Source organism: Chinchilla lanigera, unplaced genomic scaffold, assembly GCF_000276665.1.
Source record: "Chinchilla lanigera isolate Chin_1 unplaced genomic scaffold, ChiLan1.0 scaffold00121, whole genome shotgun sequence".
In the NCBI taxonomy this organism is placed as follows: Eukaryota; Metazoa; Chordata; class Mammalia; order Rodentia; family Chinchillidae; genus Chinchilla; species Chinchilla lanigera.
Window position 1 is genome coordinate 3,201,280 of NW_004955522.1, and position 23,460 is coordinate 3,224,739.

The window sequence follows — 23,460 nt, forward strand, 5'->3', positions numbered from 1 at the left end:
TGAAATGTAAAATAAAATCTATTTGCTTATTATAAAACCGAGACATGCTCACTGCAATAAATTTGGACTCGTTTTGAAAGCAAAAACAGAAATTTCTAAGCCACCTTAGATCTCCCCAGACCATCAGTGTTCGTGTGTTGGGGTATGTCCAGAGGGACTTGTTCACTGCACACATATGCACCTACATGCTTACGGCTTTCCATACATGGGATCTTGTGTGTTTGGATGCTGGTTTTTTTCCCACCAAGTAATAAGCCATAGGCAGTTTCTGTGTCAAGAAGCATAAGTTTTAATAATTATTAAATGCTGCATAGGAGTCCACATTCTTGACTAAAATGCATTCTGCTAACTCCAAGTTGTTGATCAGCAGGGTAATTCCAGCCCTTCCGTACTAGAAACCAGGGTGCATCCTTACCTTTCCATACAGCGATCTAGAGGACCTTCACAAGAGACAGCAGTGGCCCTGCTCTTTGGCTACTTTAGAATTCTTTTACGGCCTTCTCTCTGTCTCTCTGTCTCTCTCTGTGTCTGTCTCTCTGTCTCTCTCTGTGTCTGTGTCTCTGTCTGTGTCTCTGTCTCTCTGTCTCTCCAGATCCTGTAAGCACAGGCCTGGGGTGGGTAGGTATTGATGCCAGGTCCAGGACCAGGCTGAGGATGGAGCCAGGGAGAGGAAGGAAGTGGCCAGGAGGCTGTCCTCCAGCATTCACACAAGCCATTCCCAAGGGCTCTAGAAATAGCCGGAGACCGAGGGCGGAAGGAGGGGATGAGTAGGGTCAGCTCCAAGAAAGATTATCAGTTTCTATTAATGCCGCTGACTTCTGGCCTGCGAGGGGGAAACTTGCGTTAGAAACAGAGCCAGGGAACAAACACATTCTGGATACACTACTAACAAAAGCTGTTTATTTTAAATTCTCCCCAGAAACAAACCTAGGGGAGAGCGAGTCCCAGAACCATCATCCCCAGAGACCACCGGGAGACCATGCAGAAACAGCTCTCCGGCCCTCAGAGGTGCCCAGGACTGCAGTTCAGAAGCCACCAGCACCAGCAGCAGCTTCCACCAAGAGTAGCTTTATCCATTATCCGATGCTGCCTCCTTCTGCTGGCCACTGGGAGGTGAGCCTTTCCTTCTCTCCCAGATGCGCACTGCTCACTTTTGGTGTGTGTCACCAGGGATTTCAGAGTGAGGCTGCAGGAGCTGTAGGGACCCAGCAGCCCGTGACCGCTCCCTGTTAGAGGACAGCTTCCCAGGCACCTTGCTGGCCTTTGCACTCGTGACGAATGGGCAACATGGTAGTGTGTTTGTTCTGCCACCGCCGTCATATGCAGCTCCTAATCGCCACGACGTCTCTGAAATCAGTTGTTTCCACAATTAATGACTGATTTCACAGGGCATTAACCATCCCTGGGAACAGTTCATTAGCTGTGGCGTGTGGGAATATGCTTCCAGGCTGTGGTTGAAAGTCCTTATGTTCCTTCAGAAGACTTGCACCCAGTGAGCAGGGACTTGTGCCCAGGGGAGAAGAACCAGGAAGGTGGCCTTTCCGCACCCAGGGTCACAATGCATGGTGGGAATCTCAGAAAGGTACCTGTAGTGACTCTGCTCCGGCCTGAAGTGCAGGCCTACGCAGTCAAGCAGCCCGAGGATGGAGCTGGGACGGAGCTGGAGACTTATGCTGGTCCACAATGGGGACGGCATTGCCAGGCACTGCGCAAGGTCTGAGTGTGGCCCATGGTCATGCTCTCGTGCTAAGGGCAGGTGGCAGAGGGCTGTCCTTGGAGGACATAGTGAGGGTATGGACCATGGCTCAAGGAGAAAGCAACGTCTGATCATGGAGGGTCCAAGCTATTGTCTCTCCCTCATGTTGGCCCTGATGCTTCCCTATGGCAGGTACAGGCCTCCCTCAGATCAGCAGAGCATCCCCAGGGCCTTGCCTGGTGCCTGCCCTGTGCTAAGTGCTCAATAAACATTTGTGGAATGAAAGAAACATACCAGGGACAGAGTGGGGTTCAAGGTAAAAATAAGATGTGTGGGTCAGAATGAAGACATAGACCTGCGGGGAAATGGAGGCCAACCCCCCTGGATGATCTAGGCCAGAAGGAGACTTAGAACAGACGCCACTCACAGAACACTCACTCTGGAGGCTCAGCTTTCTGATGGCCCCAGCTTGACCCACACCAGCTGGAGATCAGACAGGCGCAGTGAAGGCCCACATGCTCAGGATAGCAGGAATGGGGAGATAGATCTTCCCCCAATACCGGTCCCCCTAAGATGACCAACCAGGCCACCACTGTGGCCCCTACTTCTCCTTTAGCTCCACCTCAAGACCTTCTCTTCCCTCTGCTCACCGCCATGCTTGCTTCCTCTTGATTTTTCCTATCTGTCATGATTGCTGTCACCTTGGGACCTCTACACACGCTAATCTGACTCTAACATGTTCCACTCCCTTTTGGGTCACCTCATCTCTCTTCCTACCCCAGACCTGACTACCCCAGAGCTAACTCCTCCCCAGGGACATGCTGCGGTGCAAACTGTCCCTTCATTGCACCCTTGCAAGCTGTCAGTGTCCTGTCACCAACTGGCTTACACTGTCACCCCCAGTGGACTGCAAACTCCAGATACCAACCCTGGGCATTGTTTCCGCAGTTCCTAACACAGTGCCTGGAACATGGTGGGCTTTCAGTATATATCTTTACCTGATTGAATGCAGATGAGTGGACAAGCAGACTGAAAAACATGACCCGGAAGAATCTGCCACATCCCCCAGGAACAGGCTGTTGGCATAAAGCATGCCTGTGACCATCTCAGGGAGAGGGATGCCAGGGAAACGTCCGTAAAAGACAAAGCAAATGATGGGTAGACATGACTTGTTCGCTTCCTGTGTGTTTTCCTTTACCTACTCAGGCTAAAACAGCACATTTCCTGGGAGGCTGGGCATCTTTACAGATGAATTCACCACTTTCAAGCATTTGCCAAGGGTTGACTTGTTCCACCTAAGTTGACATCCTGGTGCTCAGTCTTCTGGGTCTCTGGTCTAAAATAAAAACACATCGGGAACATCTCAAACCCTCAGTAAAGTTAAATCGGAATCTATTGACCCGATGTCTATGCTAGGCACTATAAATCATTTTTAAGATTAGTATATTTCAGGGTTTGTTTTTATTTTTGTTTGTGCCTCTTAAAAATAGAAACAAGAAGAAATGTGCCCCACGGGGGAGGCTCAGAGCTGGCTGGGACAGTTAGAGATTTGTCATCTGGGGCTCCACTCCGGAATGGAGGGGCTGGGATTAGGGGAAAACCAACAAATGAGCTCAGAAAAGCAGGAACAAAAGCTGAGAGAGATGATCTCACCTCCCAGTGCCAGAGGAACAAAGCTCCAGCCCTGACCTCTCTGACGCTGCCTCTGTTTGGTCCTGGCCTTTGTGACCACAGCTTAACCCAGGTGATGTGCAAACCACTTTCATGTCATTAACTCATTGGAGCTACACAACTCCTGGGCAGGAGAGCAGGGCAGGACTCACTCAATTCCTTTTGCTGAAGGCGTAAGGAGCAGTTCAACTTGAGCTTTCAAGTCACTGTGACCGAGCCAGGACACCCACTGGAAACTCTGTCTGTTTGCACTGTCCCAAGAAAATCTAGAATAATACTTGCCAATATTTAGTGAAGGCTTACTATGAAATACCAAAGAGGCGTCAAAACATTTTACATGCACTATTTTGTTAAATCCTCCTAATAACACCATCGAGGTAAGTGTTAGTTTCATGCAGCTGTTATAGCAAGTTACCACAAACATGGCAGCTTCAAGCAACAGAAATCTGTGACAGCGCTGGAAGCCAGAGGCCCAACCTCAGTCTCCCCAGGATAAAATGAGGGCGTCAGCAGGGCCCAGTCTTTCTGGAGGGTACAGGAAGAATCTATTCCTTAGCCCTTCCCACCCTGGTGCCTGCTGCCATTCCTCAGCTCCTGGTAACATCACTCCAAAATCCAAAACTCTACGTTCAAATCTCCCTATTTCATTCCCAGATTTACATTCTCTTTTTTTCTGTGGGTCTGTAAAATCTCCCTCTGCTCTCCTCTTAGAAGGACCCTTCTTCTGGCACTAACAACCCATCTGGAGAATCCAAGTTAATCACCTCATCTCAAAATTCTCAAATTAAGCAAGTACTTTTTTTCCAAATAAGCCACCATATGGAGGTTCTAGGAATTTGGGCACTGATTTCTTTTTTAATAATTTTTTTTTAAGATGGGGGGTCTCATCCTGTTGTCCAGGTTGGGCTCAAACTCTTGGAATCAAGTGATCATCTTGCCTCAGTCACCTAAGTAGCTGGGACTCCAGGAGCATCTGGTTCCAGGACATGGGTTTCTTTGGAGGGGCATTTTAGCCTATCAAAAATAGGCAATGTTATCCCCATTTTTCAGAAAGATGAAATTGGAGAAGATAGAAATGAAATCCTATGCCTAGTCATGAAGCTAATATAGATGAAACTAAAATTCTAAGCCAGTCACCGTGGCACAGATCAGCAGATCCTACCAAACTTTCCTGCCCTCTTAACTTGCCCATATGCTGGGAAGTCTTAAAGAGAAAATAAAACATAACTCCAAGGAGAGTCTGATTATTACATCCAGATCCTAGACTTGTGGTTAGCAGTGGTAACTTTTGCTGTCCAGTAGAGTTTGGTGTCTGAGAAGCTGGCCTTCATCCTAGAAGAAGATCTGCAGCTGCAAGTCTTTGTGCAAAAATCCCTCATCTCACTGCATAAATAAAATAACCATGCCTGAAGCCCTCTCATCTAGGGAACTGCACTGTGTTTGGCCAGGACCATCCTACAGCACAGATTATTGACCTTCACCTTGTCCACTCCCAGCCATCTGTCCTACCCAGCAGAGGACCAGAAAACAAGCTCAATTCTGGTAGAACCAGCCCAGGAAGAGCCAGAGGATTGGAGGTTCCTACACAAAGAGAAATAATTTCACTTCGGAATTACTTTCCCGCAGAAATGCACCACAGAGCAGATTAAAGGCCCATAACTCCAATAAAACCATCAGCACCTTAGATCCAAATGGGAAATCAGGTGACCCAACTTTGCAAGGGCTACCAGATATTTATATCCAATAAGAACCACATACTGGTGGGCAGAGGTGAGAGGAGAGAGAGGGTGAGGCTCAGAAAGGAGGTAATTTCCATGCCCCCCTTCCTGCTTGTCCACTGTAGACGCAGGTATAACAATGGGCCAGAAGTTTTAAGCCTTGTGAAATGGGATGAGTGTGTATGGACTCAGCCTTGAGGCTCAGAGGCAGAAGGAAACGACAATAACTGCAGCCGCTCATCTTCTGGGACCCCCAAACACAGTGCAGCCCTGACCACCTGGGGTCCGCATGATGTTTAGTGGGTGCAGCCTCTCAGAGAGCAGATGAGGGGTGAGGACAAGGACTAAGGCCGTGGAGTGGGACGAGCTCAAAACTGAGTCAAGAGCAGCCATGCTTAAGAAGAAAAACAATGATTTCAGAACACTTCCTGCTTCGTGGGCAGAGGACAAGGTTCTGGTGCTTGGGATGAATGTTACAACAACCTGGAATCAAAAAAGCCAACTTCCAAAATCAGGAGGAGCCTCCTTCCGGCCAGTACTGAGTACAGGACTACCTCAGTTCATGAACACTTCTGCTGAGCATTTAGCAAGATTTTGCTTCCATTCAAAAATTGCACTGAGCAATGAACACAACCTTGACCATCTTCCCCAGAATCGTGGAGTGACTTAAGTTTGTGAACTGAGGTCGGTGACCTCAGAGGACAAGACTAAACCCAGCAAGGACTCTGCCAGTGTATGGGGACCGCTGCCGAGCAGATGCCTGATCCCACCTTTCTGACTTTGTAGGCAGAAGGCAGCGCAATTAGGCTCCGCGGCACAGCACCTGCCTGGCAAGCGTGAGGTCCATGAGTTCACTTCCCAGTACTAATAAAAAGAAAGGCAGCGTGATCACAGAATCAACTCATTGCTTAAGGAACCCAAGACACACATTTTCCACGACAGCCAAATAAGTCCCTGGCAGCCACAGCAACTCAGCAAAGAAGTGAAGCCTTTGTAGTCCCACTGCCTCCCAGCGAGGCACTCCATCAAATTTTGGATTAGGATTTGCGATCCTGTTCAAATCCTTATCGGACTTACATCCTTCCGCAGACCACCCCACGCCTTCTGAGGAACAAGGGGAACTAAAACAGGCAGAATCAGGCACAAGCTGTAGTGTGTGCCACGGGGTCTGTCTGGCTTTGAATTTTCTCCCCTATGTATCTTGTTTAACCACTTCTGCTGTGGTTTTTAAGAAGTTCCTGTGAAGCATACACATAAGAGACTCCCTGTAAACTCCAGCGTACTTAGATGATTGGTTTTTCATCAAAGGAGAAAAATAGAGTAGAAAAGACAAGATTGTTTTCAAGGCCAAGTTTACACATTATAAACACTTCTTTTTGGTTTTTGTTTTTCTTTTGTTTTCTTTACAGTACTGGCAGTTGAACCCAGGGGATTTGTATGTGCTAGACAGCATTCCACCGCTGAGCCCAGTGCCAGCCCCAGCCCCATTTTTATATTATTAAAATATAGTTTTATTGAGGTTGAATCAAGGGGTCTCTTGATCGAGGCTTGAGGTCATACTGGCGCAGTTCTGCCCATGGAAGGGGGATGCTCATCTCCGCCAGAAGCTGATTCCTGGCTCAGGGTTCCCATGCTGAGCCCTCCCGTGGCCCTCAGCTACAATTCAGGAGCTTACAACTGCCGCATGTTTGCTACCCCTAGGGCAGGGCCCGAACCTGAGATTCGCTTTTAATGCTGAGACTCGCTCCTGCAGAGCTCGGGTACCGTGCCTTCTGTCAGAAAAACCCTTGGCCCTGCCTGTCCAGGTGGCCAAGAAAGGCAAAATGAGCTCCAGAGCCAGGGCAACCGGCGACAGCTGTCATCCTGAGGAGGAATCTTGCCTGCTGTGTTCCGGGTGGAGCTCAGAGAGTGATGAGATGAGGTGCATTTGGGAGACCACCCATGAGGCTCCCTCAGATGGAGCAGCAAGAAAGGTGCCTCCTTCCCTGAGTGAACACAGCACGGAACCAGTCTAGCCAGGGGGAGATCTGGAAAGTTCTCTTTGGTCTATGAAGCCCTGGCCTATTGTTATGTGCAAGTCTGAAGAAATGCTAGGGCTTCCGCCCATTCCTTAATCGCACTGGCTGTTTGCACACCTTGGCCCTTGACTATCCTCAGCCAAGGATGTCCCCTTTCCTCCCCTTACCATGTTTTTACCTGGAAGATTCTTACCTTCAAATGCCAACAATGGTTGCCGACAGGAGAAGCCTTGTTTCTTCCACAAGCCTTCCGCCTCCCCTCTACCGTTAGGGTTATGAACTTCTTGCAAAAACGTTTCTCTTTGCCCACCTTGACTCACCCAACAACACACAGTAGATGCTTCTACCATGGGTTGAACTAATGGAGCCGTCTTGCGAGCCCCCGGAGCACACTGTAGACACCTTGATTGGCCTCCAGGGCTCCAGGTTGGCACGTGTGTCACCTTGTCCTGCAAAGGGAGCCTTTTGTATTGGTGAAGCCTTTTGTGTTGTATCTTCTAAGCCCTGTATCCCCCAAACCCAGCACAGACCTTGGCAGAGCTGTTTGGCAGAGGGACAGGTTCCCTGCACAGATGGGAAGTAGACATGTGCTTTAGACTCTACTCCCAGCGATCCCTTCCATGTCCAGCACTCAAGGCTAAGAATCAAAAAGTGGCAGTGGCCACTCACAGGGCTAGTAGTCCTCCTCAGGCCTGCCCACCTGCCCAGAAGGCTGGCCTGCCTGCATCTCCTCCTTCCTTCCTCCTTCCCTCCCTCCCTCCCTGTCTTCCTTCCTTCTTTCCTTCTTCCTTCCCTTCCTTCTTGGCTTTGTGCTGCTGCCCTTACTCTACCATGCAGACCAGGTGGACCCTGGCACAGGGAAAGTGCAGCACACAGGACCTGTTTCCCAACTTCCCATCTGTAAACTCTGTGGAATGTGGCTTTAAATATTTCACACCAGTGCGGGAAGTTTGGCTAAAACTGAGCAGAGCCGTGGGGGAGGATGCGCTTCCCGGCTGGGCCCGGGCCTGGAGGATGTCAGCCGCCTGTGCCTTCAGCCCGGACCCTTCCCAAATGTCAGCCCTGTCCGTGGTGGGTGGAGCGGCTGTGTGGAGAATTTAAATGATGGTTTTGTTCTCCTCCGTAGCTATGTTTCTTATTCCAGGGGATGGACTATTGACCCAATCACGGAACACAGACACAATGCATAAAATTGTCTCTCAGCCCGTCCCTCCCACCGCAGCGGGGCCCAGCTGTTATGCAAACAGGCACAAAGGTTTAATTGGGGCCAAAGAATTCCGAGTCAGTGCAGAGTGGGCTGAAGAAGCTAGAAGTGGGATGGCTGGGAGAGAGGATGGGTTTTCTGTCTTTGTCACTGCAGTTCTTTTAAGAAGCGAGAAGGAATCTTCCCGACAGGGCCTGCCCCGCGATTCCCAGCAGAAACACCACGGAGAAGCCGAGTCCTGACGACCTCCCGTGTTTACAGCCTCTCGGCCACCGCGGCTTCCCCTCCCCCGCGCTCTTCCCGCTCGTGGGTTCGGTTTAGGATCGTTTCCATGATTTGCACTCGTTTTGTAAGCAATGTGAGGATCAGCTCCAAAAGAAAAGCTAATCAGGGCTCTACCCAGAGACCCTGCAATAGAAATCAGATGCGCTGACGGGGGAGCTGGAGGCGCGCAGAGGGAAGCGCTGGCTGCAGACTGCATGAGAGTCCACGGGAATTCCAGCTGTGCACTCGTCCCCTGGGCTCGTGACACATGAGGCAACATCTGTATAAATGGCTTGATATTCCTGGGCCCCCGAACACCAGGGTGAAGGAAGGGAGTGAACTAGCAGCGTGGCCTGTGCTGCAAATATCTAATCAGAGCGGTGAGAGGAGACACAGCTGTTGGGTCTGACAGGCAGGGCTGTGCAACAGAACAGATTCCCCGAGAATGAGCTAAATCGTCAGGTGATAAATAAGATTCTAGCATGGTGGTTCACGCCTGCCATCCCAGCACTCTGGTAGGCTGAGACAGGAGGATCTCAAGTTTGAGCCCATCCTGGGCAACTTGGTGAGTTAGTAAGAGAGACACCGTCTCAAAATAAAAATAAAATAATACAATAAAATAAAAGAACTGGGAAAAGACCAGTGAAGAGAAGACCTTGGGCTCAATCTCTACTACCACCAAATAAAACAAATGAACAAATAAAAAGGAAGGCGGGAGTTCCGGAAGAAGACATTGGACACATTTCCTTTGGCTCAGGTCGGGAGGGGCTGGATAGGTGGGACTGTGACTTGGCACTTAGATTAACAAGGGTCTCAGGAGCTGGGAAGTCACACAGGAAACAAGAGCTCCTGCAAGGACGACAGAGGCATGCGCCACCCACACGGAGGAGAGAACCCACCTGCTTGCAAACTCCCAGACAGTGCCCTCTTGGTCCACTAACTCTTCAGAGTTGGAAACAAAAACTAAAGAGACCCCTTTGGCTTGCCCTGCTTGACGGCAGGTTGGTTAATCATGGTAACAAGTCAAATCTGTCTTTCACAATTTTTATCAGTCCATGTCCACAGTACAGAATAATTCCAGTCATCGCAGGGAGTTGGGACCTATACCTAACACATCTTCATTCTTCTCACCACCCTCCCCTCCTCTCCCTGCATATCTTAGTCCCCTGACCCAAAGATAAAAATGCTTTCAGAAGTCAGCAGAGCCTAAGCCACTGTGTGATATTAGTGATGTTTCTCTTTATTTTTCATCCATCTCTTTCTGTTTCAGAGCCAGTGAAATGGCTCTTTGTGATCAAAAGTCTCACAAGATTGGCGCACACTGGCCGGGTCTTCCTCGGGCTGCTCTCTGTCTCCCATCATGTGTTTCTAAACGTCCTCTTTAAAGACCCCCCTATGGGTGTGGGTACAAGGTGTACTCTGCTCCCCATACACACACACTAATAGGTGCCGGGTCCCTTCACTAGCATCAGATGGCAGATAATTAGCACATTTAACAGGTTCATTCAAAGGAACAAGGTGCACCGTAAAGGTGTATTATAAGAGTAACCTAATTAAGAACTCATTTCAAAAGAATTTAAAAAAAAAAACCACGTGTGCCATGTCACCAGCTAAATGTCACACACTTTATTCCATAGAGCCTATCTCCTGCCTTTAAAAATATAAATAGAAAGCTGTTCAATCTAAAAATTCAATTTATAAATTGCTCTGCTATGCTCTGTAACCACCATTAATAAATGATAATTGACTTTACCATTCTGTAACCACCTTTGTTTCACTCGGGATCCGTAGTCAATTATCTAGCAATAATGATGGCCGCATGCGAGGTTACTGCTTCATTCCACAGGTCTGAGTGGATTTTCAGGTGACGAGGGAACCAAGCAAAAGGGGCAAGTTTCGTTTTATTTACTTGTTTTCTTTTCTTTTTTGTTTTGAGACAAAGTCTTGGTACATTGCTGAATTTCCCAGGCCAAGCTTGTATTTGCAATCCTCCTGCTTCAGCCTCCCAGAGGGCTGGAATTATAGGTGGACACCACCATGCCCTGCTACATTCTTTATCTAGCATAGCTCCTTTCAAAGTCTCCCCAGCAAGGGTTCCAGGTGGTCAGGGAGAGACTGGCTGCTGCATCTTCCGCAGGAGGTGGTGGGTGGAGCGCAGGTGAGCGCCGCTCTCTGAACGTGAAGGAGCAGCTTGGTGAAGCGCAGTATCCCTCAGCCTGCGGTGCGGACCAGCCTGTGACCTCTTCCAGGGAGACATCAGACTCCACGTGTGGAAAGAGAACCCAGGCGAGTCTGTGGAGGTTGGAATTCCCATCCCACCCCTGCTTCTCCATTTCCTGGGCCCCCGCGTTTGTTGCTCTGACCTGCCCTTGTGCCCCCCGCAGCCCCACATGCATCTCCACCTGGGAGAGCACAGCCTCTCCCAGCCCAAGCCAGGTTTTCTCCCTGTTAGCAAAGGCGCTGCTGCTGGTGTCCCTACCGACAGGGGCTTGCTGGAAGCGCTGGGCTGCTTGGTGGGCTCAGAATGCAAAGGCAAGTCGGGCCACGGGCTCCCTGAGTTGCCCTGCTTGGGGAGGCGCCCGAAGTTGGGCTGGGGTGTGGGTCAGTCTCTGGTGGCATCCGTGCCTTGTGCTCCAGTTGCTTCCATCCTGCCGGGCACTGCCAGAAGGGAGCAGCGGTAGCCCACCAGCAAGGGGCCTCACACGGAAGCCACTTGACACTTCCAAGCAGGTAAGCTTCGAGGCTAATAACAACAGAAAGCCAACCGGGCACAGCGCTGAGCCAGGAGCAACACACAGCAGCTGCAGTGGCCTCCGCGCTCGGGGACGGAGTTCACAGACGCCGGGGGCTGCGGGGAGGACGGAGGCTCCGCCCGCTGTGCTTAGAACAACGCAGTGCAGTATAATTACGTGACTGCGGTCTCCTTCGGCGCATCACGCACACGCGCGCTCAGACACATACACGGCGCACGCACACGGCACGGGTACCCTGGACACCCGACGACTCACATGCCGCATGGGATGCCGCAGGAGGGTGTGAGACTTCAGCACCGGACCCAGAGCACCACACAATTTAAAACGTATGCACTGTTTATTTCTGGAATTCCCTATGCCGTTCCCAGGAACAAACCATGGTGACCCAGGGTGCGGGGCCCACCTGTCCTGCGAAGTCTGAGTCCCTGCTGCACCTGGCCGGGAACCCCAGCAGTGGCCTGGCTTCCTGGATCTGTCTCCCCCCGCCCCTCGTTGGTGAGACACCAGGGACTCGTTACCACGGCGGCAGCGAGGAGAGGCCGGGAGATGAAGCCAGGAGATAAGGCCAGTGATCGTTCCGCACGTGCTGGGCCCAGAGGAGACGCTCAATAAACTCGATCCAGATGCCCGCGGAGCCTGGGAGGAAGGCTCCCCAGAGAGGGGACACGACCAGCCCACTAGAAGGACAAAATAATACCCCCAGCAACAAGCGCTCCCCCTGCCGGACATAGAAGGACACTGCACCTGCCCGTCCATCGCGGCCCCAAAGCCCTCGGACCACGTCCGTCCTGGACAGATGCGCGAAACCCAGGCGCTGAGGAGCCCGCACTCCGGCTCTCTGAAGTCCGAATACGCGCTCCCCTCGCCCGGCACCGAACCCCGCTATCTCTGCCGTCTGCGTTCACGGCAGTATCAACATCTGGCGCCTCTAATTCTATCAACACCCAAACATATGGAACGTACAAGACCTAGCAACGTGAACCATTATTTTTAAAAAACAAACCGGGTCCTAAATACCAATTGATTGCTAAAAAGGGCACTTACGGAGGTTTATTAAGTACATAGAACATAAATCTGTTTGGCATGTAATTAATTCAAAATTACAGGAACACTAAATGTGTAATTAAATCTACACGGGAACGTCCAGGCCCTTCTCTGGCATTTACCAAAGGAAGCGATGGGAAATTTATTAGCTAGCAATTTATTGCGCACAATCCCGGCAAATCCGGAGCGTGCTGATTGAAAGCAAGCTCGCCGTCCATCTGCGTGGCAGCGGACGCAGGGTCCGGAGGCTGCCGAACCCGGTGGGCAAAGCAGGGCAGGCTGCGGGGACAGAGTGTGACGGAGCTGCTGTGCTCTCCCTTTTCACTTCACGTCAGCAGGGGTTTTGCCCTGTGGAGGACAAGCACGCCGCAGGCATCCTGTCCGTGCACAGGAAGATGGGCTGCATGGAGGCCCGGCTGAGCTAAAAGCCATGTCCCCTTTGTCTTCTCCAGAGCACAAACTTTACTTCATTAGCTGGGCCCAGTGGTGCACACCTGTAATCCCAGCACAGTGGGAGGCTGAGACAGGAGGGTCGAAAGTTCAAGCCCAACCCAGGCAATTAGCTACTTAGCAAGACCCTGTCTCAAAATTTAAAAAAAAAAAAAGGGCTGGGACGTAGCTCAGTGTGAAGGCCCTGCCTGGTTCACTCCCGGGGACTGCAAAAACCAAACAAAGGCCCCTGTGTCTGAGTGGAAGAGGGTACTCTTTCCGGCTCACTCTAGGTCAAAAGCACTGTGGGAGAGCCCTGCCAAGTGAGAGACACCGAAGTTACCCCAGAACCGTCCCTGTGTTCAGTATCCCCTGCGGGGATGGCTGGGGACAGGTGGGTGGGGCGTCCGTCAGAAGGAGCCAGGGAGAAGCCGCCCCCACGGGCACCTAAGGACTTTGAGAGCAGAACAGACAGGCAGAGACCCATCCTGGCTAAATTTGGGGGGCCCTTGTCCCAAGCCTCCTGGGGTTCAGTCACCCAGTCCCTTAATGGTTCACTCAGAAATGTCACAGCCTTCTGTTCTTCCAGCCCATAGCTGGAGGTTCCAAGCACTGTGCTTTGAGAAAAATCCTCGCCGGGCATGGTGGTGCACGCCTGTAATACCAGCACTCGGGAGGCTGAGGCAGGAGGATCTTTGCAAATTTGAGACCAGCCTGAGCTACAAAGTGAGCTCAAGGCCAGCCTGAACTGCATAGCAAAACCCTGTCTCAAAAAGACAAAAAAAAAAAAAAAAGAAAAAGAAAAATCCTCCTCATCTTTAGGTCAGGAAGGCCTGGGGCTCCCCTCATTCCATCTGTGTGTCAGAACTGCCTCTGGCTGCAAGGCAAGTGAAACTCAGCTACTAATATTTTTAAAAACAGGCATGTACTCTGGCTATATACAAGGAGAAATCTGAGGACATGTGCGGCCCAGGGCTGATATAAAGGTGCCGTCATAGTACATGCCACCTTTCTGTTATCTGCCGTCTTTTGCAAGTGTTTTCATTTATCACCTCATGCCACAAAATGGTTGCTGCAGTTCCCACTATTTCAGCAGTGATGAGAAGAAAAGGAAATGCCTTACAGTTTGCTAAAAAGAACAAAGGGGCATTGTGACTAGGCAGTACTGAGCAATCAGAACTCCCAAGAACTTCCTAGCAGGTGTATCCGCCCCTAGCTGGGAAGGAACAGTGTGGACAGCATTCCACCTACCACATCACCTTCAGTCCCAGTCACAGACATTCAGGGTTTGGAAGAGAGTGGGAAGGCCGTGTGGAGGAGAACGGGTCAAACGCCTGCTGCTCTCAGTCAGAGGAGAGTTCACTGGGGGTGAAGCACAGGAGTGTAAGCCAGAAAGAGCCGGTTCTCTGGGCCAGCACAGCTCCACAGAATGCCCCACCCCCCGGGGGTGGGAAGTGGTCGCTTGTGTTGCCCAGTAAGTGGGCACCAGCCGCTGTGCACTTGAAATGTTGCTGGGGGACAGAGGACCTGAATTTACTCTGTGTCTAATCTGAACCAGTTTAAATGCCTAGTGACCTAACCACAGGTGGCTACTGCCTATCCTACCAGATGCCACAGGTCTGGGCATCATGCATGCGCATTTAGAAATCAGCAGATATCATTTTAATAGAGGGGTGTCCAAATGTCTTGAGAGCCCAGGGTTAGAAGTCAATCTCTAGAAAGAAAAAGGGAAAAACAAAGAATGGGTTATTTCACCAGGGTTTTGTGAGATGGGTAGGAGTTTGTTACTTGATAAAAGAAGAGCGGGGCATAGCACTCCAAGCAGAGAGAAAATCATGTGTGGGAATTGAGGGTCAGGCCAGATCTTGAAGCAGGATCTCTTAGTTAACCCACTCCCCAGTTCTGGCCCTTGCAGCTGACTCCACTGTATGACTGGATGAGATATAGAATCCGTGGGCGGTGATACTGCAGCGGAGAGGCTGAGGAAGAACAAGCGGCTCGTGGAAGATGTGTGCGTGCAAGGGGGGCAGCCCACAGCGTCCGGGGTCAGCTCCGAGGACACCCCCTGGAAGACAGCGCTGCCCCCAACCCCCATCGCCCACAGGCCGGAGGTCTCTGGGACACATGCACGTCCGCGCCGGAACCGCCCCAGAGTTTCCGAAGCAAGGACTCTGAGAGCACAGACGCGGGCCCTGCCTGTGGCCCCTGGCTGCCGGATGCGAAGCCACCAGCAAGCTGAAGGGCAGAAGTCGTATTTTTAACTTCATGTGTCAAGCAGAGAAAGGGTTTTGCGAAATGCAGCAAAAAACACAACGCCCCCCTCTAAAAGTCATCCTCATTAGGCTTATTTCAGAATCAGATCTAATATTAATTTGCAGGCTGTAACACGCTGCGGCATGCAAAGATTTGATTGCTCTACGGGGATCCCAGAGAACAGCGCCGCCTCCACCGCCTGCCCGCCCTCGCCGGGCGCCGCGGAGAACCTCTGCCTTCCTTTCCTTTTGTATAAAGCAGTGTTGTCCGCGGGCAAGTTCCAGCAAGCGAACTTTGCCCTCTGGAGTGGAGGAGCTGGCCCCGCGAGCCCTCGGTAACGAGACTCGGGGCCACTCTGGGGAGGAGGGTAAGAAACACCCCAAGGCGGGCCGGGCTCTCGCCAGCACCACAGCAGGCCCGGAGCGGGCGTGGGCGCAAGGGCTCGGCCGGCTCGGGCTCGGGAGCAAGCTGTCCCCGCGGACCGAACACTGCAGGAAGCAGAAATAACAAACGCAGATCTGTGCGCAGGGCCGATAACTACGTGAGAAAATGCTCAGCATCACTGGCCATTTGGGAAACGCAAAGTAAATCAATAGTAAGACCCATCTCACGTCAGAAAGAATGGCCACCAACAAGATACGGAATAATAACGAACGCCGGCCATGCTGCGGGGAGTGGGTGGGGTGTACACAGAACTACCATGGTAGAGCTCAGTATGCAGACTCCTCAAAAACCTGAAACGAGAAATTCCATTCCACCTAGCTATTCCCCTTCTCGGTATCTTCCCGAAAGAGTTAAAGACATCGTGTCGTATGTATGTGATACATGCATACCCATGTTTACTGCAACAAAACTCATAATAGCTCAAGCTTAGAAGAGGCCCATATGTCTACCAACAGGTGAATGGATAAAAAGGATGTGGTACTTACACACAGTGGAGTACTACTCTGCCATAAAGAAGGATAAATTTGAGTGATTTGTAGGAAGGTGGATGCGCCTTGAGTCCATAATGTTAAGTGAAGTAAATCACATATGCAAGTGCAAATATTGCATGGTTTCTCTTACAGGAGAAATCCAAAGTGTAAAAGTGTAACAACAAAATAAAAGAGAACAGGAAACGGGGAGATAGACCTTTTGCAAACAGGAAGAGGGTCTAGAGACAGAGCAGAGGGAAGGTGGGACAGACAAAAACAATTAAGATATGCTGTGTCAGGGGCTGGGGATTTAGCTCAGTGGCACAACGCCTGCCTGGCAAGTGCAAGGTCGTGAGTTCGATCCCCAGTACCAGAGAAAACAACAACAACAACAAAAAGAAATATTATGTCTACCTACCAGCTCCCTAAAACGAATGCAAACACTGCACACTGCAAATGTCCACAGTAAAAAGAAAATTTAAAGCCCTAAATGAGTAAACTAAAACCAAGAAAAGCAGACCTGGGCTCAGGGGAGCTCCAGGTAGAGCCCTTGCCTAGCATGAGTGATCCTGGGTTCTGTCCCCAGCCCCCGGCACAAAGCAACCCCAGGGAACTCGGACGCCCTGCTATACCTCTTCCACTAGGACTTGTTACTGTATCCTAACCTTCACGCCCAGAAGTCATCCAGAGACATGGCCAGAAGTCGTACCCGGCGCGGGTCAGGAGCTGCTCTACCCGGCTGGAAAGAAGTCCTCTCTGTCCCACACAGTGCCTCCAGCAGGACAGGGGCCCAAGGCTCCCGGCTGGAGTTCAGTTTCCTCCCTGCAGTCCTGAGGAGCCCAGTATCCCCTTGATCCATTCTTGGGCGGACACAGGATGAGCATTCCCCAAAAGCTGCCTACGATTCACTCCTTTCTTCAAAGGAGGGATTTTTTTTCTCAGAACCGGGGGTTCTCTACTGCTGAGCTAGGTCCCCAGGCCCTTTTGTTATTTTTTATTTTGAGATAGGGTCTGGCTACATCACCCATGCTGGCATCCAACTTGCAACCCTCCTGCCTGGGCCTCCCAAGTAGAATCTTACACAGAGTTGTTTCTTGGTTCTAATTTGATTTCGTCCTCTCAGGGCATTCAGATTGTCTTCGTCTGCCCCAGATCATTTTAGTGTCAGGAACAAGACAGGCAGCTGCACGTCCCATTCAGGGGAAGCTCTCTAGTGTCGTGAGACAAAGTGAAACAGGGAAACCAGCAAGGGGCTGGTTCTACCAGCTACAGGAATGCACCAGGGACAGGATCGATGCAAAGGAATCTGAAGGACTCTTCCAGCGGGAGGGGTGTCCTGCACCCCACCATCCGCACGCTCTCCCAGCCTCCAGCCTGCCCCCTCCAGAAGACAGCTCCCACTCTGCCACATGCGCAGGAGGCTTCTTCTGTGGCTATTTTCTTTCCTTTATTGAAAACACAATGCACAGGTCCAGGGAAATGCGAAATCGTAGCAGAAGGGCTCACAACGGTCTTCCGCCAACTCCTGAGCCCAGGTCCCACATTGTTCGCTGTGTTTTGTAATCGCCACCTTTTCCCGCTAAGGAGAACAGCCTGCTGACAGGGGTTGGTGGGTGGGGACCCCAGAGCCCTAAAGCCTGCACGGGCTCCAAGCTGCTGCTCTGAGCTGCCCCTGTCGCTGCCAGCCTCCTGCAAGCTCCGGAGGAAGGAAAGCTGCACGCACCGCACCTGTCCCTGAGGCCTGGCCAAATACCCGAGCCCGGAGGACAGCAGCAAGCCTTTGGCTTCAAAAATGTCTAGTGTTTAAGTTGAAGCGAAGCAAGCCTGTAATCCCAGCACTCTGGAGGCTGAGGCAGGAGTATCACAGGTTCAAGCCCAATCTGAGCAATTTAGCAATTTAGGGAGACCCTGACTCAAAAAATGTTTAAAAACTCTGGGGATGTAGTTCAGTGGCAAGGCCCTGGGTTCAATCCCTAGTACCAAAGAAAGGGAGGGAGGGAGGGAAGGGGAGAGGAGAGGAGAAAAGAGAAGGAAAAAAAAGCAAATCCAGTGTTAACACTATGGTAACACAAACAAGTAGCGGTCACAAACGCAACCCACTTGGACACGGAAGGGAGGTCTTGAACTGGACCCCTGCTGCCTGGCAACAGTAACAACTGTCACTTCACGAGTGCCTCTTGCCTGTGTTGTTCCAGGTGCCCGACGATTATTAAAACATTTCCAAAGTAAGGAGGGCTGTCCTTATTTTACAGGATAACAAAGACATAGAGGGACTTAGGAATCTACCCACAGTCACACAGCTTACAAAGGCAGGGGCAAGATGTAAGGCTGGGTTATATGTGGCCAAACTTAGCAAGTTAGGAGAGAGACTAAGAGAGAGAGAGAAACAGAGACAGAGAGAGGGAGAGAGGCAGAGGGAGAGAGACAGAGAGAGACAGAGAGCAGTTGTTTCTGATTTTCAGTTAAATGACCACCCGTCGCCTGAGCGTGTGCACGTCCCACGCACATCTCCGCTCCAAGGATCACCAGACTTCACCTGGGGGCAGTCCTGAGTGGTCCACATCCTCTCTGGCCCGCTGAACCGTGAGCCCCATTCTCCCGCAGCCCCCTTCTCACCTGCAGGTGCTCAGGGGAGACTAGCCCCAACCGGCCCCAGGGGACCCCGAGCAGCCCGCCGCTGTGACGTTAAAGAGGGGGCTCCTTTGTGAGGTCAGTGATTCGCCTCTGCTGCCGTCGGAAAGCCAAGGAGGGGACGCAGCGGGGCTAGCCATTTCATTTACATCTGCATGGGGCCGGGGCTGATGCCCCCTGGGGCTGGGTTGAGGGTGGAGGAGCCTAAGGACCCGCCGCCCTCCCCTAGGAGTCTGGGGTACAGCCCTGAGCTTCAGTCTGGGGAAAAAATACAGGGACAGACGAGGCTCCTCCGAAAACAGCCAAGTGCATGCAGGGGTTCGCCTGGGGAAAGCAGAGGCGTTTGGCTATTGCTGTGTGAGATCGGGGGGCTGGGGAGGAGGGACAGGAATAAACCCTGAAGACTACCTCAAGGCAGAGCCGACAGTAAAGGTAGCTGAGCGCGGACTGCCTGCCTGGTGTCCTCTGGCCTGGCCGCTGCCGCAAGCTGGCGAGGGGAGGGGGGCATCCAGATGTGAATTTGCAGTCTGCCATTCGGGGGGTTTCTTGGGACCAAGCAGCATGAAGACACGCGTCCCCCCCGCAGTTTTATGACCGTGTTTATCAAAGAGTGATGCTCCCTGCATCCCTGCATGGGGGAGCGAGGCGCCCGCCTCCCTCCTCCCCAGCCGGGGCGCGGGTGCGGACCCACACCTCCTCCCCTTTCAGTCTGCGCGAAAGGGATTCTCAGCAAAACAGCAGCCCCGCTGCAGGTGATCGTGGGCCTCTTTCTCTTTAAATAGCTTCCTTGTAACCACAAACATGTATGTTTTTCATAAAGCTCTGAAAATTGTACTAGGCCCTAGGGAGGTACCAAGTGGAAATGCGGGTGCTAGGAGTTTCGAACTCCGCTACTCTGGAGGTGCGATGCGCTGTTTGTAACAATTATAGTAATACACCTGTACCTCCACTGTCAACGCCGACCGGCCACACGGGGGCTCATTAGTATTGTATTAGGGCTGCACGGGGAAGCGGATAATGGCCCATAATGAAAAATGCCAAATTTTCTATATAATAAAAATGAACTTGATTAATGAAAATCACTTTCAGGGAAAGAGTTACAGCGTTGTTAGAAATAAAAAATGATGTATTAATCCGACATTCTTACAGATGGTCCCAACCTCCTGACAACTGCTATTCATTTGAGATGCTATTAGCATGCATAATTATGCTAATTAAGTTGTAATTAAGCACCAATTCTTCAGAGGGCTTTTTTTGTCTATCATTTAATACAACTCAGTTGCAAAGAGTGCTTAAAGCTTTGTACTGGGTTTCATTCAAAAGGGGTTCCCAAATTTCTTAGCGAAGATTTAGCAGCTGAGCCGCGGATAGGAGCCATAATCCTTGTTTTGGTTAAAGAAAAGTCAGTAAATACCAGCGAGGTCTGCCAGTTGTTGATAAAATAATGAACGCTTTCTGCTAAAATAAGCACAGTTCAAACCAGGGCAATTACAATGAAAACAAAGTGTATAATTATCAGTAGTGATAGAACCCTTGTCCCATTACATGGTCCATTTTATTCTTTTTATTTGAAAAAGGGGGACTTAGGGAGTCCATTCAATGAGAAATAATTAGGGAAAATGATATTCAATATTTTATTAAAAGGAAAGTAAAGCAGAAAGCTAAAGATATCTCCAGGAAAAGGGGCCGCGAGGCAGAAAAGGAGCCAGTGAATTTTGCCTCCAGTTCCCGACGAGATGGAGATCAACATTTTAAGAACACCATAAAATCATAAAATGCCCATAAAACGGTTCCCGCAACCCAACAGTCCACAGAGACCCAAAGGGGCTTTTTCAAGGGAAGAAGTGAGTTAACTGGCAATTTGGCAGTTTAAGAATCATTGTTTACCCATGTGTTTGACTGAATTCTACTTTTGTCCCCAAATATTTATTGTGTCTGAGAATTTGGGCCCAGATTTAGGTCGGCGTTGGTTGTGCTTTGTCCCTCGCAGAGCAGACTTCGAACAAAGGAGGCAGCGCACAGGGCCTGCGCACATGGCCTCCCCGAGCAGCACCTGCCGGCGCGATCTCGGGACCCCGGCACCCCGCTCACCTTTCTGCCAGGGCCGGGATGTGTCCTGTGAGCTGAGGATACAGAATCAAGAAACAACCTGGGGACACACCGATCTCCCCAATCTTGATGAAAGTGAGAAAATAAAACTTGGGCTACTGCCACCCCATAAACCTCACTGCTCTGCCGGGCCCTCGGGGCGGAGGGAGCGAGAGAGGGTTTGGGAAGCCGCAGGAGGGGCTGAGGCTGAATCCTGCCACTCCAGCGCCCCCCCCCACCCCGCTCCCTCGCTCCGTCTTCTCACTAAAAATCCTTCCAGTGAGCTCTTTGCGTTCTTACCTGTTCCCTTCTCAGTTCAGACTTGGTCTCTGCATTTCATGTTGCTTCATGCCGCTGGAAGACTCCCTGGGTACTGCGCCCTGCGGAGTCCACTTTATTTTAACTGGGCCTTCTCCACCCCCAGCTTCGAGCAGGGGGAAGTAACCTGCAGACATCCCGGCGGTGCCGTCAGGAGCAGCCCCAGGCCGGCTCAGGTAAGGGCTGTGGAAGCAAGAACACTTAGCAAATGACGAATGGCTTAGCAGCACGTCCTCCCCATCTGCGCAAAGGGAGAGCCGCTAGCTGTTCTGGATGGCACACAGATGAGCTAGATAAAGAAGTACCCAGAGGCAGTTTTTTAAAAGGACCATCTTGCAGATGTGCGGGACCACTCAGTGCCAATGCCGGGCCTCTTCCGACCTTCAGCACACAGGTGCACACCCACGGTGGGCACGAGTGCACGGCTGGCTCATTTTCACTCCACAAGTATCTATTATGTAGCTGCTACATGCTCAGCCATGAGCGAGCTGTCACATTACACACTGCACCAGAGAGCAGGGGCCGGTGCTATGGAGACAGCAAGTCCGAGGGAGACAGCAGAGGGCAGCTGCAGTCAGGTGCTTCAGTGGGAAGCTCTAGGGTCCTCTCTGCAATGGCAGCATTGGAGCCACATCTGGAACAAGACAGAGCCAGCACAGAGGATGCCCTGAGAGCAACTTTGCAGTGGAAAGAGCTGCCGTGCAAAGGCACTGCGGCAGGAAGGAGGCTGGTGGTTTGGGGAATGAGGAGGAGGGACAAGGCCGGGTGATGGGAGAAGAGCTGAAGACAGATTTCAGACTGACCACAGGCGCACAGGACAGGCAGACCCTGTCACACAATGCAAAACACCCTGAACTGTGTTTGTGGTATAAATGTCCTTTACAGCAACCAAAGGCAAAAAGTGGGCAATGGGACAGTCTCAGGAGCAATGTCTAAGATCTGAAGGGGAATCTTAGATGAGGGGACACTGAGGCTGTCAGAAATGGCCTCACAGGAAAACACACAGGCAGCCACCACGTGCCTAACGAATATGCAAAATGCCCATGGGAAATGTCCTTGCCCAGACCTGGGGATGGGCAGGAAGTAGGGGACACCAGAAGCAGAAAAGACTTGCAGGGACTCTGGCAGTGTGAGTGCACGCATTCCACACTGGTGGAGCCAGAGCAGGGCCGTTAGTACTCGCGAGGAGAACTTGTGGATGCTACATCTTCTCCGGCGAGAAGTTTTACAATATCCAGGAAAATTATATACCCGTTTATCCTTTCACTTGGAAATGCCAAAGACACACTGACAAAAAGAAAAAAAAAGGAGACATGATACAAAAAACTAGTCATTGAAGCTCCATTTTTCGGAGTAAAAACCTAGGAAGGGTGCAAAAAGCCACCAGTACAGTTAGTTGGTTAAACTAGAGTGCCCATTCCAGGTGAAATAACATGCACTAATATGCAGCTATGAAAAGGAACACACTTCTATGTACTCAGTGACCACAGACAATATAGTTAATTTTAAAAGTACAAACAGAAGAAAAGCATGTCAAGTATACATGACAAGTATTCTTTGACTTAAGAAGCAGATGTGTATCACATGCGTGTGTCAAAAATTATAAAAACAGACACATTTGGGATCGGGGTGGAAACCCAGATTTCTCTGACTGTCCTTTGTTTTTCATGTCTTTGAAACCATGCAAATGTCTAATCGAATTGTATTTACAATTTAAATCAGAATAAGAAAAAGAACTTTAACATTGAAAACTAAACAAAACGATGAATGTTACTGTAAAATAGGACGTTATTGAGATGAAATTATTTCAGGTAACTAAAACACAATAATTTGATGAAGATGGGCCGGGGATATAGCTCAGTGGAACAGCGCCTGCCTGGAAAGCCCAAGGTCCTGAGTTTGATTCCCCTGGTACCAAAAGCAAACAAACAAACGAACAAAAAAGTCTGATGATGAGCTTCAAATGCATAAGCCCGAGGGTCAAAATGGACCACAAATATGGATGTTTTAAATAATTTATATTGTCAGCATCACCTTACAAAGTACTTTTTTCTTAAAAATATGTTTCTCCTAAAGGCACTTATAAAATGACCTGTGTGGAGGACAGCCCAATAAAAAGAGCTCTCGCCAGCATGGGGGTGCACGCCTGTAATCCCAGCACTCAGGAGGCTGAGGCAGGAGGATCGTTGCAAGTTCAAGACCAGCCTGGGCTACAAATTGAGCTCAAAGCCAGCCTGAACTGCACAGTGAGATCATCTCAAAAAGACACAAAAAAAAAGAAAATAAAAAGAGCCCTCCCCGTGCCATCACCACTTCCCACTTACAGGAAGCACCTGCTTCTTGCAGAAATGACTGGGCTCAGATCTAGCAAGGAAATGCACCAGTTGACCTTGGGATAAGCAGGAAGTGAAAGTTACCAAGGCTCCTGGGGTGACGTCAGAGGGACTCGGGAGTCCTCC

General features: G+C 50.7%; 2 long non-coding RNA genes across 3 annotated transcripts; one reads left to right on the top strand and one right to left on the bottom strand.

Annotated features, from left to right (window-relative positions):
- Positions 1-883: 883 nt before the first annotated feature.
- Positions 884-18,626, bottom strand: LOC102026785. 2 transcript variants are annotated; one of them, XR_001231910.1, is made up of 3 exons: positions 18,501-18,626; positions 2,899-3,032; positions 884-1,347 (listed from the first exon to the last, which is right to left on the bottom strand). It is a non-coding gene; the product is annotated as an uncharacterized LOC102026785 (long non-coding RNA). The 2 variants fall into 2 exon arrangements; XR_264619.2 differs by having other exon boundaries at positions 2,895-3,032.
- An 80-nt stretch (positions 18,627-18,706) lies between these two features.
- Positions 18,707-23,159, top strand: LOC106147142. Its single transcript, XR_001231906.1, has 4 exons — positions 18,707-19,347; positions 20,586-20,779; positions 21,108-21,177; positions 23,078-23,159. It is a non-coding gene; the product is annotated as an uncharacterized LOC106147142 (long non-coding RNA).
- The last annotated feature ends 301 nt before the right edge of the window (positions 23,160-23,460 follow it).